General features: G+C 46.6%; 1 protein-coding gene and 1 long non-coding RNA gene across 2 annotated transcripts in view; one reads left to right on the top strand and one right to left on the bottom strand.

Moving 5' to 3' along the window:
- The window catches only part of Ephrin (ephrin), an 89,831-nt gene that overhangs the window by 36,364 nt on the left and 36,529 nt on the right, over nucleotides 1-16,938 (top strand). The gene's annotated exons all lie outside the window — the stretch shown is intronic.
- LOC143259166 (uncharacterized) overlaps nucleotides 1-16,938 on the bottom strand; it is a 70,113-nt gene that overhangs the window by 28,252 nt on the left and 24,923 nt on the right. The gene's annotated exons all lie outside the window — the stretch shown is intronic.

Here is a 16,938-nt window from a genome sequence, read left to right as displayed (position 1 = left end):
GCTTTGCCGGCCGACGAACCGTGACGGAACCCGTGAAATCCTCGAGCCCGATACGAAAACGCTCCGACGAACGCTCCCTAAACTGAAAGCAGGCCGGTTTTCGGAAGAGATCGCTACCCTCCTCGACGCACCACGTGGAACCTTGTCGCACGCTTTGACGCGCTCGCCGCAACCATCGTTTGCTATTGCCGTCTCCTCCGCCGTGTTTCCAGCGGTTTCGATTGTCCTTCCTCGTGGTCGTTCTTGAAAGCGTAACTCTCGGTCGTACACGTCTCCTGGACGAAAACGTCTTTTGGTGTGTCGTCGTTGTTTCATTTTTGTTTCAACATTGAACTTGTACCAGTTACAGTAATTTCTCCCTAATTCGCGCTCGGATTGCGCAGAAAAATGGACAATTTGGGAAGAGGAGATACGATTGTTCGAGCATTGCAGCGAGTTTTTATAGTTGTTGACAATTCGTGACTATAAAAATGAACCGCAAGGATCGAATAATCGTCTCTCTTCTCCCTAAATTGACCGTTTTTGTGGACAATCTGTGCGTCGATTAGAGAGACGTTACTGTATAATTTGTTACAACACTTGAAGACAAGTTGTAACATTTTTGACCGGTTAGCTGCTTCTGACGAGTTTACTCGTCGTGACTGGATCGCGAATCTTTACGCGAAATTAAATATTTTGCGCATCGACTGCAAGAAACGGAAACTTTACATTTGTGTCTCTTTTGAATAATTTTAAGGAGTTGCTAATATAGTCGGAGTGCAAAATTCGTTTAATACTTTTCTCACTGTTTTTTATTTTGTCTAGTCAGTGTTGTCATAAATGCAGAAAATCCGCAGTCCGGTTGTAATGAAATATTGCCATTTCTCCGCGACTAGGGTGTTTCTTCAAGAACAGCTGACAGGCTCAGACGGATATCGCCTCTCATTGGTCAGTGTTTTCCGTTAATAACTCGTAAACAAAGCCGAAGATTGCATTTTCACAAAGGGAAAAGTTACTTAGAATGACCTCGGCTACCGCACATTTCTGTAGCGCGAGACATTTTTGGGACACCCTGTACATGTATGTATATTCCTTGAAAGTATTGTATTTGACCAAAACGTGAAGCGAATCAAAGACATAAAGCATAATTGCTGTTTCCATCGATTAAATTGCAACTGGTTAAGAAACAATCGAATAAATCCGCTCGTCCAAGCTTCCGATAAAACTGAAACGAAAAACTTCGGTAAAATTCAGTCTCGTCATTTTTACAAAGTAGCACATAAACAGATTAGTCGTTCTTAGAACTCGAGAGTTTTAGCGCTAAGTCTGATGCAACGTTCGTTCGAGAGTCACGAAGCTCGATAAAGAAAGAACGACTCAGTTCGCGCGTCCCTTCGTCACTCTTGCCACCGATACTTCCGATACCTTTATCAGGACGAGGCTTGCCCTCGAATCGAGCTATGCGCAACACGTGCAGTTAATATTCGTCGCTGCGTACAACTCAATTACGTAGAAAATACACAACCGTCGAATATTCTGCCGACGCTAATAGCGTCGCTGCGCTTACAAGCGGCTCGTAAAAAGCGAATAAAATTGACCCGCGCATGGGATCGCCAACGTGCGAAACCACGCTCGCATACCCTCGATTCACACTGTAATAACACCGATGCAATCGATAATGACATCTGGACGTGCTTTTACGTGCCGAGTCTCAAGCTGCAACGAGGAAGTGCGCGCCCGGCGACTGTGTCCGATGATAACAAGTATAAAGTGTGAGTAATGTTGATTTAACGAGATTTGGGTTAGGTCGGTTCGAGTCAACATGCAACCGATGCCGAGGCCAAGAGAGACCCGGAGGCACCGTGATTGGCCCCGAGGTTGAAATTTCAAGTTCCCCTTTATCGATGGATATCCTTTATCGGCCGACCAACAGGGGTGACGCGACCTTGGCTGACAGGATCCATAAACTTGTTTCGTTGCCGGCGAATATCGGAGGGTTCCCTCTATACAGTGTAATGTCTCCCTAACTGACGCTCAGATTGTCCACGAAAATGGACAATTTGGAAAGAGGAGATACGATTGTTCGAGCTTCGCGGCGTTCGTCTTTACAATTATTGACGATCGGTAATTATAAAAAACGAGTCGCAAGGCTCGAATAAAATCGCGTCCCTTCTTCCCAAATTGTCTATTTTAGTGCACAATTTCGGCGACAATTAGGGAGACATTACTGTACAAGGAAAATTCGGGAGAATTTACTATAATATATTCGTTTTTTATGGTTATCGATTGTCAGAAACTATAGAAACGAGCCGCCAAGGCTCGAATTATCGTGTCTCCTCTCCTCGAATTGTCCATTTTTGCGCACAGTGTGAGCGCGAATTAGGGAGAAATTACTGTATACACAGAAATGGTCAATTCGAGAAGAGGAGATACCATTATTCGAGCCTTGCGGCTCGTTTTTATAGTTACCGATTGTCAGAAACTATAGAAACGAGCCGCCAAAGCTCGAATAATCGTATCTCCTCTCCTCGAATTGTACATTTTTTGATGCAGCCTGAGCGCGAATTAGAGAGAAATTATTGTATACACAAAAATGGACAATTCGAGAAGTGGAGATACCATTATTCGAGCTTTGCAGCTCGCTTTTATAGTTGTTGACAATTCATGATTATAAAAATGAACCGCAAGGATCGAATAATCGTTTCTCGTCTCCCTAAATTGTCCATTTTTCTGGACAATCTGAGCGTCAATTAGAGAGACATTACTGTATTTAGAAGACGGAAATCGTAGAAAGCAATAACGAAGGGAAAACCAGAAAGAGAAAGAGAGAGAGAGAGAGAGAGAGAGAGAGAGAGAGAGAGAGAGGATGGTCGTAAGCGGGCTAGCCGGCAAGAATAAGCAGAGCCGGTGCAAAGGATCACGAAATCGCGAGCCCGGCGAGCAGCAGGCCGGCAGCAGGGGCCAGCTTTTCGCTCTGATAAGAATATCTCGCGGCCGTATCTCACAAAGGTTATACAATATTTCTTGTCGAACGTTATCAAATACGCCGAAGGATAACTGGCTTCCGAGACGGAACAATCTGCCGATGCACGATAAGCTTGTTAGTCTGGAACCTGGTTGCCTGCGCCCCCCCCTTTCCCCCCGGTCGCTGCACTGCCCCCATCCCCCGACCTCCGCCATTCACGGCGTACCCCGTCAAGCAACACTGAATCATAACTGACACCGAATTAAAAGCAAAGTCCTTGTTACTCTTTCCTCTCCGGCTGGCCAGCCAGCGATAGAGAGAGAGAGAGAGAGAGAGAGAGAGAGAGAAGCCGGGTCCGGCGAGAGCCGGCTCTCCTTCTGGCCTGTTCTTCCGTTCGTCCCGTCGCTTCGTGGTAATTACGGGCGCACGGTGTTTATAAAAGGTGTTGCAATAAAGTTAAATTAACCTGTCCTCGCCAGCCGGTCGTGCGTATCGGGTTCGTTAAACATTTACATCTGTCAGTGGTCGTCGGTCCGGCGGGATCGGCGCGTGACGAACCGGCGCCTCGTTGAAATTTCGAAAACATCGTCGTCGTGGCCGACGTGTTCCGGTCGTTGTAGGTGCCGTTCCGGTCGTCGTCGCCGTCCTCGTCTTCGTCTTCGTCGTTGTCGTCGTCGTCGTTGTCGTCGTCGCGGCGATATCAAATTACGCTCGTTACGCCGCGACAACGCGGTCTTGATTAACTTGTCCGAGAGTTGGTATGTAAACGACGCGACGACGGGAAAGTAACAGCCCCGACGAGTTTAACGCGCCGCCGCGGAGAAGGAAACTCCTTAAACTGAATAACGCGAGCATCGGGGAGGAGGTTACGTGGACGGCCTTCAGCGACTTCAGCGGAGAACAGCTTTAGCCCGCCTCTCGCACCGTAAATAGAATAGAGCGAACACGCTTCGCGACGCGATCGCGTCCCTCTTGTCTCACGCGAAATCCCGCGACGAATCCTCCTGCCGGCTCTAGCATAGATTCCACGGAGGTACGTGCACGCTCTGTCGAAGTTCACCAACGGGAACGGTCCTCGCTGCCCCGAAGAGCTCCCAGCGCTTCGAGTGTACGGTGTAATTGGACGCGAAAGCCGGAAAGTTTCGCCGATTTTACGCCTTTCGCAAGTCGAGGTTGCTTTACCTACGGAAGCTTTGTCGAGCAGTTCCGCTTCCAAGGTGTCTAGGGCGTCTTGTAAACAATGTGTTCAGACAGCAAGCTTAGGTACAGACGCTTGTCCTTTTAATCTTATTTGGGCCATTCACAGGGAATTCTCCCCAATTGACGCTCAGCTTGGAAACGAAAATGGACAATTTGGGGAGTGGAGGTGCGATTATAAGAACCTTGCGATGACCTTGCGGATCGATTTTATAGTTACAGATTGTCGGAAGCTATAAAATAGAGCCGCAAGGTTATCACAAGATTCTTATAATCGCACCTTCACTCTCGAAATTGTCCATTTTTGTGCGCGATTCGAGCGTCAATTGGAGAGAATTCGCTCTGTGCTTCGTATCCGTCGGAATTATTCTTTTACATTTTCACTGCATTTTTTGTATCATGTGCTCGCTGTTACCTGTATCTGTACTCGCTTGTACCTGTAACTGTTTTTGATTACTTTTGTTACTGGTGTTATCGATTCGCTTTGTTTTATGCCACAACGGGCAATCGCCCCCAAACGAATAGAACAGAATAAAAGAACAACCTGTTGATTATTTGCTTGCAAATAATTGAAAGCAGAGTTGTAGGTAAAAGTATATGTATTGAACACACGGAAACACAAGATCTAATATACAGGCTTGCTCGTAAGAGCTTAGAGACAACGAGTGTGCTCGCAAGCTGCTCACCGACGACTGACTAAAAACGCGATGGAGACCCGCAAACTGTGGGTCGGAAAATTCTTAGTGGTCATAAATAACCAATCCGTGTAACGGACTTTCGAGTCAAAATTTGCTCGACACGAGTCGACGCGCGTCTAGCGCTCACGTGCCCTGCAGATGGCCGCAAGGGTCGTCTTGCACTAAAAAAACGGACAAGGCCGTAAAACATACGAATTACCCATTGTCAATAGCATCGAAACTGCCAGACATTTACGCAACCGAACGTTCGATCACCAGGAAAACAGTCAATTCGATGCCGCAACACTTTCGAAACGTTGACGGAACGAATCCGTCAGGTAATTTCGGTCTCGCGACCGGGGATTCTCTTGTCCCGAATGAATGTCCGCGGTGGAGGCACATTTTTAATCTCGCGGAGAATTAAAAAGTCCGGCGTGGTCGGACCGCGTGGACGGGATACGTCTTCCGTGTAGCAGGTGCCAAATCCGTGACCGCTTAATTAGCGCGACTCGTTTCCAAGACCGCTGGAAATTACGTGTTCGTGCACCACATAAGAAAAATAGACGAGAACGGTCGCGCGGTCTCTCCCCGCCGAGTAGAAGGTGGAAAGAAGAGAGCGAGAAAAAGAGAGAGAGCAAGAGAGAGAGAGAGAGAGAACAAGGGGCCGAGATGGAAAGAGAGTGGAGCACCGGTTATCGAAGGTTCAATCTTCGGGCCATGGGGCCGGTCAATATATGGGATTCTGGGGATACGGGGGAGGTAATCGATTACCATGGGACCGATCTTTTCTCCTCCTTATTCCCTCTTTTTTCCTTTCTGCTCGTTTTTTCCCGGTCGGTACGCCCCACTCCTCGGCGAGCCTCCCAACCCCGAGCTCTCTCGGACCGACGCCAAAATTTATACCTGGCGGCTGCTACGGAGATGCACCCTCGTCTGAATGGAGGCAGGGCATTCAACGGCGCCGCGAACTGTGAAACGAAAAATATATGGTTTCCAAAAGAACAGCCGTAGGTCGATCCTCGGAGGCGGAGGAGAAACGGGCGATGCCGCGGCGAAAAGAAAGAGAGCTAAGAGAAAAAGAGCGAAAGCGAAAAAGAGAGAAAGAGAGAGAGAGGGAGTCCGGCGTACACACGCGGGGCGAGAGAAACGAGACGAACGAGGAGGGAAGAATGAAAGGAAGGTGCGGAGAGAGAATAAGAGGCGAGAAAGACCACGGCTTGGAGAGTCTCCTGCGAGAGTCTCCGAAGGGCGAAACGGATTCTTTGAATTTTCGAGACCGGCAAGATTGATGCTGAAGAACGTTCTTAGATGCCTGTAACCATGGACGGTATTGTCGACAGACAGTTGGACGTCTAATGACGAACGATGGGGGCTTCTTGTCGTTCCGAGCCGTGCCGACCCCCTGCGCTATATCGGTGATCTACCAAGCGTCGACCAAGTTTAGAAAACCATCGACGATTCGATCGTTGCGCGCTGACACACGGCATTAGTCTTCCAAAGGTCCGTCCTCGTCACCCTGTCTCCCCCCGCGCCGATCCGGCGCGATAATTAAAATGCGGCTGCCGGTGGGTCGTCTCTCGCGTTACTCCATCCGTCATAATCTGCTCGGACGTGGATCAGTCATCCGCGATTATTTAATCCCTCTATTTCTCTCTCTCTCTCTCTCTCTCTCTCTCTCTCTCTCTCTCTCTCTCTCTCTCTCTCGCTTACTAGCAACTCGGACGCGCTTAGTCGCTACGTAGAAAGCTCGTGTCACGTGACAACGTCAGTTAACCCTCGAAATTCGCTGCGTAGATTCCCGGCTTCCTGTTCTCCGGCCAGTTCGAACATTACAAAATCGTCCACGAACCTGCGATTTCACCCTCTCGGCACCTCTCCGCCCTCCCTGCCCGCGTTCTACTCGAATAATCTCACCCTGGCCGCACGTCATCGTCGAAACTCTGACCACGCAGCACCGGCACGTACGATTCCAAAATTCTCGCCGCACTCGTGATTAGAATCTACCGGGTGTACCAAAATTGTTGTACGAGCGGAGAACGAGGGGTTCCTGAGGTAACTTTTTCATTAGCGAAAATGCGATCCGCGGCTTCGTTCACGAATTATCAACGGTGAACACAACACTTTTATATGATATATGAAATATATCATAATATATAATTTAATAAAGATTTAATAAAAAATATATATAATATACTATTATTATATTATATTATTATATTATAAAATATATAATAATATATTATTATATATAAATATATATAAAAATATATATAATATACAATTTAATAAACACTTCTATTTAATATATAATTTAACAAATAATTAATCTAATCTAATCAAAGTATATATCATCTTCACTACTCCTTTTCATACTCGTCGAGGCCAGCAAACCGGTTAACAAAATGCAACCGTAGCGCTTCGGACAAAACCTAAAGTCAACAATCGCTTCGAGCAGCGCCGAATAATCACGAATATTTCCTCGATTAATCGTTAATCGTTCGTCGAAGGGGCCGATGGAAAGACGCGATTAACGAAACTCGGTTGATTCGTAAGGAGCCGAAGGTGTCCCGGGGAAGCCCGAGTACCCTACATAAAAATCCTCGTTAAAAGTTTGCGCAGCCAGAAGAAGAAGAAGGGGGGGAGGGAAAAGTGGAAGCCGGGATCCTCTTAAACTTGTTTTCGAGCAGAAGCTCGCAAACCCAGGAACGATCCTGAATGATCATTACCGTCTCTAATCCCCCATTCATGGACATTAAACTGTTACGCCGCGTTGCTCGGCTCCCGACCGGCCCCGGCTCGAAAACACTCGACAAAAAACCCGACGCGACAAAGTACCCCGCGAACTATTAACCCCTGGCAACAATGCCGAGCAAACAAAACGCCGCGCTCTCTTGTACGCAATAATTTTTTATCCCTTGGCTGGCTCTCGGCGTATCTGGCACAATGGTAGAGGGAGAACCTTTCCCGAAGGATCCAGATCGGGCGTGGAGCGTGACGTCGCCGTGGCCCCGCGCCGGGGCACCCTAAGCCCCGGGATACTCACAATCAAGTGGGCCATTATTTGCCGAAAACTCGACGGAACAGCATGGGCCGGGGACCGGGGCGGGGGGGGGAGAAGCGGGGCGAGGTAGGAAAATCGTCGGAGATAAAAGGGGATGCTCGAAAGAAATCAGGTATCTGTGTGGATCCTCCTGCTGGAACACCGAGGCCGTCTCTCTCCTCCAGGTATACGCGACCTTCCTCCGCAGCACCAGTCCTTGGGACCGAGGGGCGAAAGACGCGCGTCGGTGCTCTCGGTGTCGGACAAAGGCGAGACGATATGGCGGCTTGTGCGATCCACTCGCGCGCGGAGTCCGCCGCGCCGCGTCGCGCCGCACCGCACGCACGCACCGTTAGGCCCCATTTGTCTAGAACGCCACGATTTATGCCGGGGCTGCTCCGCCCTTGGGCCTTGGAGAGTTCCACCGATTTACTTTTATGGCCCGCGGTGCCACGCCACGAAGAAAGCGGGAAGTCTGGCTTGCGGACGGTCCTCCTCGGTCGTTGCGCAACGGAAAATGCCGGATGAAAGCACGGGGAATCGCGGGGAATCGCCGCCGCCTATGCGAGCGAGCAGGGGCGTGTTGCGGAACGCACGCACCAGCGACGCGGAGTCGACGCGAGCAAGAAATCGTGTGTGTACGTCACGTGATTCAGCGTCGGACGTTTCGAAACTCGCTGGAACATAGGGTGCTCTGGAGCCAATTACATCTGGGTTGACCAATTGCTATGCCTCTGCTTTGTAGTCGGCCGTAATTAACCCATTGCACTCGAAGCCATTTTAATTCCAAGTCCGAAATCGTTTCTTCTGTTCTGTACTGTATTTCTGTTTTGTATGTCTTGTCGCATTTTATGCGCACGTGATTGAGCCTCGCGACTCGTACAACAATTACATCTTTTATTTATTAATTAGTATTATCTTTATTTATTAATTATTATAATTAAGTATTATTATCTTTATTTATTAATTAGTATATTATAGTGATTATATATAATATTTAATATTATAACTATAATTATATTAATATGATATATAATATTTAATATTATAATTATATTAGTATAATATATAATATTCAATATTATAATTATATCATTATAATATAATACAGTTAATATAAGTAATTATTATAATATACTTAATATAATAATATTATAATTATTATAATTATACACATATAATATAATATTTATATTAAGTAATTGTAATTGTTTAATATAAACAGGTTTGACAATTTGAACATTATTTTGTTACACAAATTATTACACACATAATAAAATTGTAACAATGTAACAATTTTTAGCGATGCTCGAGTGCAAAGAGTTAATTCCATATTAATCGAATAAGACGTATTAAATTTGTTTACCAAAAAATAAACAATATAAAAGAATACAAAATTCGATGTCTCGTTCGATAAACATAAAATTAATTATACCCGGAAACAAAGCAAAGATTGATCGCGATTGATCGACCCAACAGTAATCGGCTCCGCACCACCGAAACGTTTCCTCCGCGGCTGCTACCGTGTTCTTCGCCGCGACTGAATTCTCCGGCGCTCCTTAAACACGCATTTCCGAAATCTTCGGGTGACGCTAATCTCCCCGAGCCTCCTTCTTCCGTATCATTTAGCCGGGGGGCTAAATCTCTCCTAGACCACGATAGATAAATACTTGCGACCTTCCCCCCCTCACCCCCCTCGGAACAAAGACCGAGTACCGCTCCATTTGTCTATAACGACCTGGGATTCGTACGAAGGTAACCCCGCCCTGAACCCGGGGGCCCGTACGGGGCCCGGGCTATTCACGGGCACGGCTTAAGTGTCCGTGGCCGCGTCGACGAGAAAAAAGGAGCGCGGAGAAGACCGGAGGAGGAACACGAATGGTTCCTCAAGGTTGATTTCTACGGCACTTGCCGGCGGTATCGGCGCGCGGCGGGCATTTTCTTCCGTCGTGTTCCCCGGCCAAATAGAGCCCCTCCCCCACGGCCACTCGAAGCTATCCCGATTATCCCGGGGCTCCTTTGTCCCGAAGGACGGCGCACGTGGTGCCGGTGCCAGGTACATAGCCGGTACGGCGTAGGCCCCGGACCCCCGAAAAGTCACGTGCGCCGGCCAGCAGCAAAGGTAAAAGTCGTCCCGGTGGGCCCCGGACGCACCGAATCCTCTCCGGGGCCCGCTTCAACGAGGACCGAGGTTCGTCGTGTTTACCCGACTGCTTAGCACGTCGTAAAGGGATGACGAGTCTATTTTCCTTGAACCGAGTGTCGCGGCAGCAGGACGTCCGCTGCAGGGGGGGAGTTTGGTGATGAGCACAATGAGCAACACGAGAATATTCGAAAACTACAGTAATGTCTCCCGTACTGACGCTCAAATTGTCCACTAAAATGGACAGTTTGGGAAGAGGAGATACGATTGTTCGAGCCTTGCGGCTCGTTTTTAGAATTGTGGACGATTTATAACTGTAACGATAAACCGCAAGGCTCGAATAATCGTATCTCCTCTTCCCGAATCGTTCATTTTTGTGGTCGATCTGAGCGTCAGTTAGGGAGACATTACTGTATTCTTCAAAATCGTAATAGTCGATTGGCATCCCTCTCGAGATCCTGGAGAGCCTAATATGTGCTAGACCGAAAGAATGTTTGAATCGATTGATTGAAAAATTCTTTAAGTTGAAAAAGAATTCTCTGAATATCGTGGTAATATCGTTACAATTTTAAATAACTTGATTCATAAAATGAATTTAGTGTTCTTTATGTGAAATATAAAATTATGTGGCGGTCACATTTGTGTCACACTGGTGGCGAATATGTTAAAGAACACTTTTTCTTTATACGTATTTTAATATATCTTAATATAATATATTGACCCTTTGCACTCGAGTGGCGACTCTGGGGTGCCGTCAAGAACTGTTATATCGCGTTTTTAAATAATTTGAACATCGTCGAATTTATTTATATTTAAAAGAACATTACGAAGTGTAACCGTTGCTTTTCTCGTATGCATAAAATGCAGTTGGTTATATAAAATGGAAATGCTATATGACAAAGAGTAGAAAGGGTTAATATAATATATATCAATTTAATATTAATATAATATATATCAATTTAATATCAATATAATATATATCAATTTAATATTAATATAATATATACTAATTTAATATATTCTATTTTTCATCGCACCCGTGTGACGGCAAATAAGATCTCTTCCCGTACCCGTACACACGAATAAACAAATAATAATAATTATTATAAACGGAAAGGAAGACGAAACAGGCTCGGCATTAAACGCGTTCATCCACCGAGTAACCCGGTCAAGGGTTAAAGAAGTTATTCGGTTTTACATGCAGTTTCGTTGTACGTGCAATCGCTTTCGTGGCTCGGCGTGTGTGCACAGAGCGAGATAGAAGGGCGGGGTGGGGGGAGGAAGGGAGGGAGGAGTCATCGAAAGAAATTTTCGGGATGTTGACAGAGGTGGCGAGCAGTGGGGCCGTGAGCAGATAAAGAGGCGGCGAGAAGAAGCAAGAGGTAAAAAAGTTATATCTGCCGCGTGAAGAGGATCTGGCGCGGCCGAGAGTAAACGATAATCACGACTTCCTGATTCGGCGGCGGTCGTTTCGGCCGCGGGCTGCGCGGGCATCCTCCGCGCAACAAGAACCAAACCGAACACATGCCGGGCCGGGCCGCGTCGGGCCGCGTCGGGCTCGTTCGCGTGTTGCAGTCTGTTTGTTTACACGTCGGTACGTCGGTAAGGCCGTGGCTGCGAGGGCCGCGGAGCCAGACACACCGGGACACGGGACACACACCAGACGCGAACAAGAGCGGCCACTTCAACCCGCCGTAGATTGTGGGAATGCTCCTCTCCTTGGGCATGGACGAAGCTAATGCCGAAGTCTCGATAATGGCAACCCGAATGTTATCGGGTTAAGTGGGAGCGTGGGTCTCCGGGGAATCACGATGTAATAAATTGCTTCCTGCGGGCTCCATCGGCGGGGGAGGGGGGATATACTACGAGTTTCCTGAAGATTCCAGCAAACCGGGATCCTCGGCCAGCGTGCAAACAATGTCGTTGATTGCCGCTTGTACCCTTTCGGTAAATTAATACCGCGAACCTACCGCGCATACGAAGAAGCACCGAGCCGCAGAGAAATGTTGTTTCGGCCGGTCGCTTCGGGAACAATCGGCGGCTTCGACTTTCGTATTTATATGTATATTCGAGCTTCTCTTTTTTTTACCATCAAGTTTTCGTATTTCTCATCCGTGTAGTCAAGTTTTTGTATTTTATTCGTATTTTGTATTTTATTACTGCCATGCGTTATTGTTACTAGACCGCGGATCTTTGTGCAAAATAAAAATTGTAACGTAGGAGCTCCAAGTACGATGTTTGTTCTGTCTTGAATAATTACTAGACTGCGGATTTTATGCATTCATGGCAACAATTCACAAACGAAACACAGAGCACTGAAGATACAAGGTGAATTTAAAGATACTATTGCATCACTATCATGATGTATTAATATCGTTAGAAGAAGAAATACTTTCTTGTTTAACTTCTATTTTATATAATGGTCGAGGAACGTTTTTATTTCGCATAAAGATCCGCAGTCTAATAATTAGAATGAGTTGGAATTAGTATATCATTATATATTATATATATATTATATATTATTAATATATATTATATTATATATTAATATATATATATATATATAAAATATATATATTATTATATATATAATAATATATATTATATATTTAGTTTCTTTTAATTTACTATTTTATGTTTCGCCTATCCAATTTCTCCATGAATGCATAAAATCTGTAGTCTAATTATTACTCTCTCTCTCTCTCTCTCTTTCTCTCTCTCTCTCTCTCTCTCTCTCTCTCTCTCTCCCTCTCTCTCACTATAATAAGAAGTTTATGCCCCCAATAAATGAACTTATTATTTATAACGAAGCTCTCGGAGATGTTTGAAAGCTGATTTACTCTGATTCCCTGCTCGAGTGCAAACGAGAATTGTGTTGCCAGCGAGCAGCAGATTCGGAGCGTCTCCTCGGCAATGTCCCAGCCCTGAGCGAACGTCGGCCAAACCGTTTACGAGCGTCGCAATCACGACCCAACATACGGACGTCACGTGCGACAGGCCTAAACGAAGACCCTTCGCGAATAAATCACGGCAACACCAGACAATAAAGACGCAACTTGCGCTGACCAATCCTCGTCTCCTCCAACTGAGACCATTTCTGACACACCTTTAGAACACAATTAGAAAACATTTGACAACCGCCGCACGGCTTCGCGCGTAATCAATCGCAACAGGGCCGAAACGACGACGAATATAACACGACCAGAATCAACGGAACACGCATAACAGAGTGCAATTAACGAAGAACACTCGAGATTATCCAATTTATGGGCGACGTATTCCTTCGAGATCTTATTTAACACATTAATACATAGCACGCCGAATTTTAATTGGAGAAATGCACACGGTATCGAGGTCATTTAATTAATGACACCGAAACTAGAAAGTGAAAATTTATTATTATAGTAATGTATAATAAGAAATTTTCGCTAATATATTAATATATATTATCATGCATTAATATATTATTATACAGTAATATATTATTATGCACTAATATATTATTATACATTAGTATATTATTATATATTATTTATTGATTCAGCTATTCTGTATTCTACAAATCCTAGTAACAATCAATACCTTCAACATATTACAATAAAAATGAATTTCAGAAACCTAGTTAAAAATTAGCGTCACCCATACGTGACTCACGTGACACTGAACGTATTAAATACAACAATAAATCTTAGTCGATAAATCTTACAATGGTCCAAACACAAAATACCATCTCTAATAACCTGCAACGTTTCTTGCGACATTGAGAAATAAAACAATAAAAAGAAAATGACGTCTTGTCATTCTACGAAACAAGCTATGCAAAATTCGTTAGACCGAGCATTTTAAGTTCATTTCAGCGAGACCTTAATGCTGGACATTGCCGGCGGCAATAACTTAAACGGGACTCGCGACGCCGATAAATTCGGCACGCGAGTTCGCAAACGGTCGTCGGAAGCAACAGGGTGGGCCACGTGTTCGCGTCGCTGCGCAGACGCGCAAGTTTCTAGCTCCGTTCGATCACGTTCGAGCGAAGAATAATAATCGTCGTACGACTAGAATTCGGGGTAGGAATTCCTGAAAATGTCGAAGACGCGAAGTGGAGGGGTCGGGACGTACGCGTACGCGGATCCCGAAGAATTCTCGGGGTACGTTCGATCTCGCTGCGATTTCTCAGCGTCGGCGCGCGGCCCGGAGGGGAGACCAGGGAGAAGAGGAAAGAAATCTGCGATTTCTCACCGATGCGATTCCGTGAAAAAGGGGAGAAACGGCGAGGATGCGCCGGCTCCTCGCGAGGAGACGCGCCGCCGCGAAAGGGTCGGGGAGGAGGACGGTGATTTTCCGCGAGTCACGCGAATTCGTGACTGAATCCCGAGAATCTCCGGCGATGTGTCACGCTGGTGTGAAACGTCACGGCACTAGGAAGTGACCCCGAACTGTCGCTTGGGCCCGCGTACCTGTGCACGACAATGTCCATAAACAATGGGGGCTATCTCGGCAATATCAACACGATGGCCGGCAGAGGATCTGACCCAGGAACGGGGCCCTGACCCCGAACGTGCACCGGGACACCGGTTATCTTCCATATCGGCCGGACAGAAATGTCTCAATGCGCAATCCGGATCTTCGTCGAAGGTGCAAATCCAGCAACGGCGTTCCGTCTCTGTCAAGGAAGTCCGCTGTCTAACGGATGCGAGAGACCCGGGTCCCGCGATCGGGACCGCCTCGGGACAGATTAATTATAAGGATTATGGAATCGCGGCGGAGATAACGTGATTGATGCTCCTCCGCCGGCCGTTTTGTTAAGATAACAGAACAATGGAGACGGATGCTGCGGTTTACGGACAGGACGTTCGTTTCGGTGCCTCCGGGGATCGCGTGATTTACACGGAATATTCTAATGTTAATCTGATCAGGTTAGAGACAAGCGCATACCTTTCGGCCGGAATAAAACGCGCGGGGTGCTCGCCACGTACTGGCTAATTAGTCGGGGATCGTGGATACGCGGCGTCCAACGAACGGCAGGCGCGCCTAATCGCGTTCGCCGTGTTCACTGGAGTTTCGTTTCGCTGGAAATTCTTTGGGGTGCGTTGGGGACGGGGGAAGTTGCCTGATATGCTTGTATTCATCCCCTGGCTTATTTCGAGATGTCCCTGGAGTTGCGTCAACAGTATTTAAGTCTTTGTGACTCTAAAGCACCGCTAAAAATTGTTTCGTCGCGTTCCAAAATAATCTTCAAGTTTTCTTCGAATAATTCTTCTTCGAATAATCTTCGGAATTGTTTATATTTATGAAGTTGTCGAAAGCGTTGTATGCGACGCGAGACTCAATTTCATCCGCATAAAATGCACTAATTATAAATCAGCGTAAATGAAAATGTTGTAGTTCGGAAAATATTTAGATCAGTTTTTGAAGAAGTTCGGTAATGTTAGAAATTGCAAACGTGTGATCATCTTCGCGAATGCTATTGTACAGTGCGTTCAACGAAGTTTAAGATTGACCAGTCGCATATAATTGACACGCTGAAACTACCGATATAAACAAATAAAACTACCAGTCGGAATGACTGGTTTCCGATCTCTCGTTTTACAATTCCCGACATTACCGTAACATTTCTACGAAAAATCATTGGCTGAACTTCTTCGGTCAAGCTTACGTTACAATAGAAATCCTAGAAAGCTTAAATAAATACCATCTTGTCAATCTTATATAGTTCTAAAAGATCCTAAATTTCTAAAAGATTCTAAAGATCTAAGTTAAGACACTGAATTCGCATACCTTCAGTTTTTTCCCTTTATTGCGAACAAGCGGAATTTCTATGCCAGTATTGTCCAGTAGATTCCAGTAAAAGTATCCATATCTTAACCGCGAACATACCTTTCATAAAAGTGTTTTCAATCGAAAACGATGGTTCGAGAAAAGAGTTGGGTCTCTCGCATCGGGCCACCTTCGTACAGCATTCGTTTCCCTGCCGGCCCTCGCCGACTGGTTTCTCCGTTATTGCCGTGCGGCGGCAGCGGCGGCGGAAGGGCCACGTGGATATCCCCCGATAAGAAAATATTCTTCTGTGTACCTGAACGACATTGAAACGAACGAGCCCGTCGAACATCGTTCCGAAAAGTTCGAAATCGAGATCCGGACGCACCATTTCCCCATCGTAGGTACAAACATTTCCATAACCGTAAACCTTTCATCGGCTCCCTCGTACCCCGGCAGCTGGTATCAGCCATAAAACTGAAGAAGCTATAACGTGGCAAGGTCAGGCCGCAAGCTCCACGATTTCTTTCGAAAGCGGAGTGCTAATACGGCCAACGGTACTTCCCCGAAGAGTGGTCCCCGTCGTCTAATCGGCGCTCGGGATCGCCATAAAGTTGCCGATCGTAAAATTAAATCGTCGTTAAATGTCACCGGGGGTCGGCCGATCTTTCGTTCGCCTTTCGGCCACGATGACAGTGTACGGAAGAAGCGAAAAAACGAAAACCGGGAAAAGACACCCGAAATTGGCCGGCGCGGCGGAGTGCGAGAGCAAATGGCGCGGTCGAACATCCCGGCAAATAGTGGTCGAAAAGTGTGTAACCGGTATCGTTACGTCCCCTTGAATGGCACTTTAAAACGGGTCCCCTCCGCTGCCTCGCCGCCGTGCTCTCCCGAATCCGAAATCTCTCTCTCTCTCTCTCTCTCTCTCCCACCCTCTCTCTCTGGTCCAGGAAATTAAGTGGCGCCTTCGCGCGCCCGAAAGAACATATCCGACGGTTTCCGCGGCGAACCGAGCGGAGGCAATTAGCGATTCGGGGTTAATGAAAAGTCGGTCGCGTCCACGGCTCTATTAACATTGCCGGCGCGTCCTCTGGATCCTCTCTGGTCGGCAGCGTCGCGACGGTTCAAAGGCCGTGGACTGCGGTCGCTTTCGACACACTCGAAACGCCTCGCCGCGACGCGC

The sequence above is a fragment of the Megalopta genalis genome, chromosome 3 (genome assembly GCF_051020955.1).
Source record: "Megalopta genalis isolate 19385.01 chromosome 3, iyMegGena1_principal, whole genome shotgun sequence".
Classification (NCBI taxonomy): domain Eukaryota; kingdom Metazoa; phylum Arthropoda; class Insecta; order Hymenoptera; family Halictidae; genus Megalopta; species Megalopta genalis.
The sequence above is the reverse complement of the archived record's forward strand: the minus strand, read 5'-3'. Positions and strand labels throughout refer to the sequence as shown.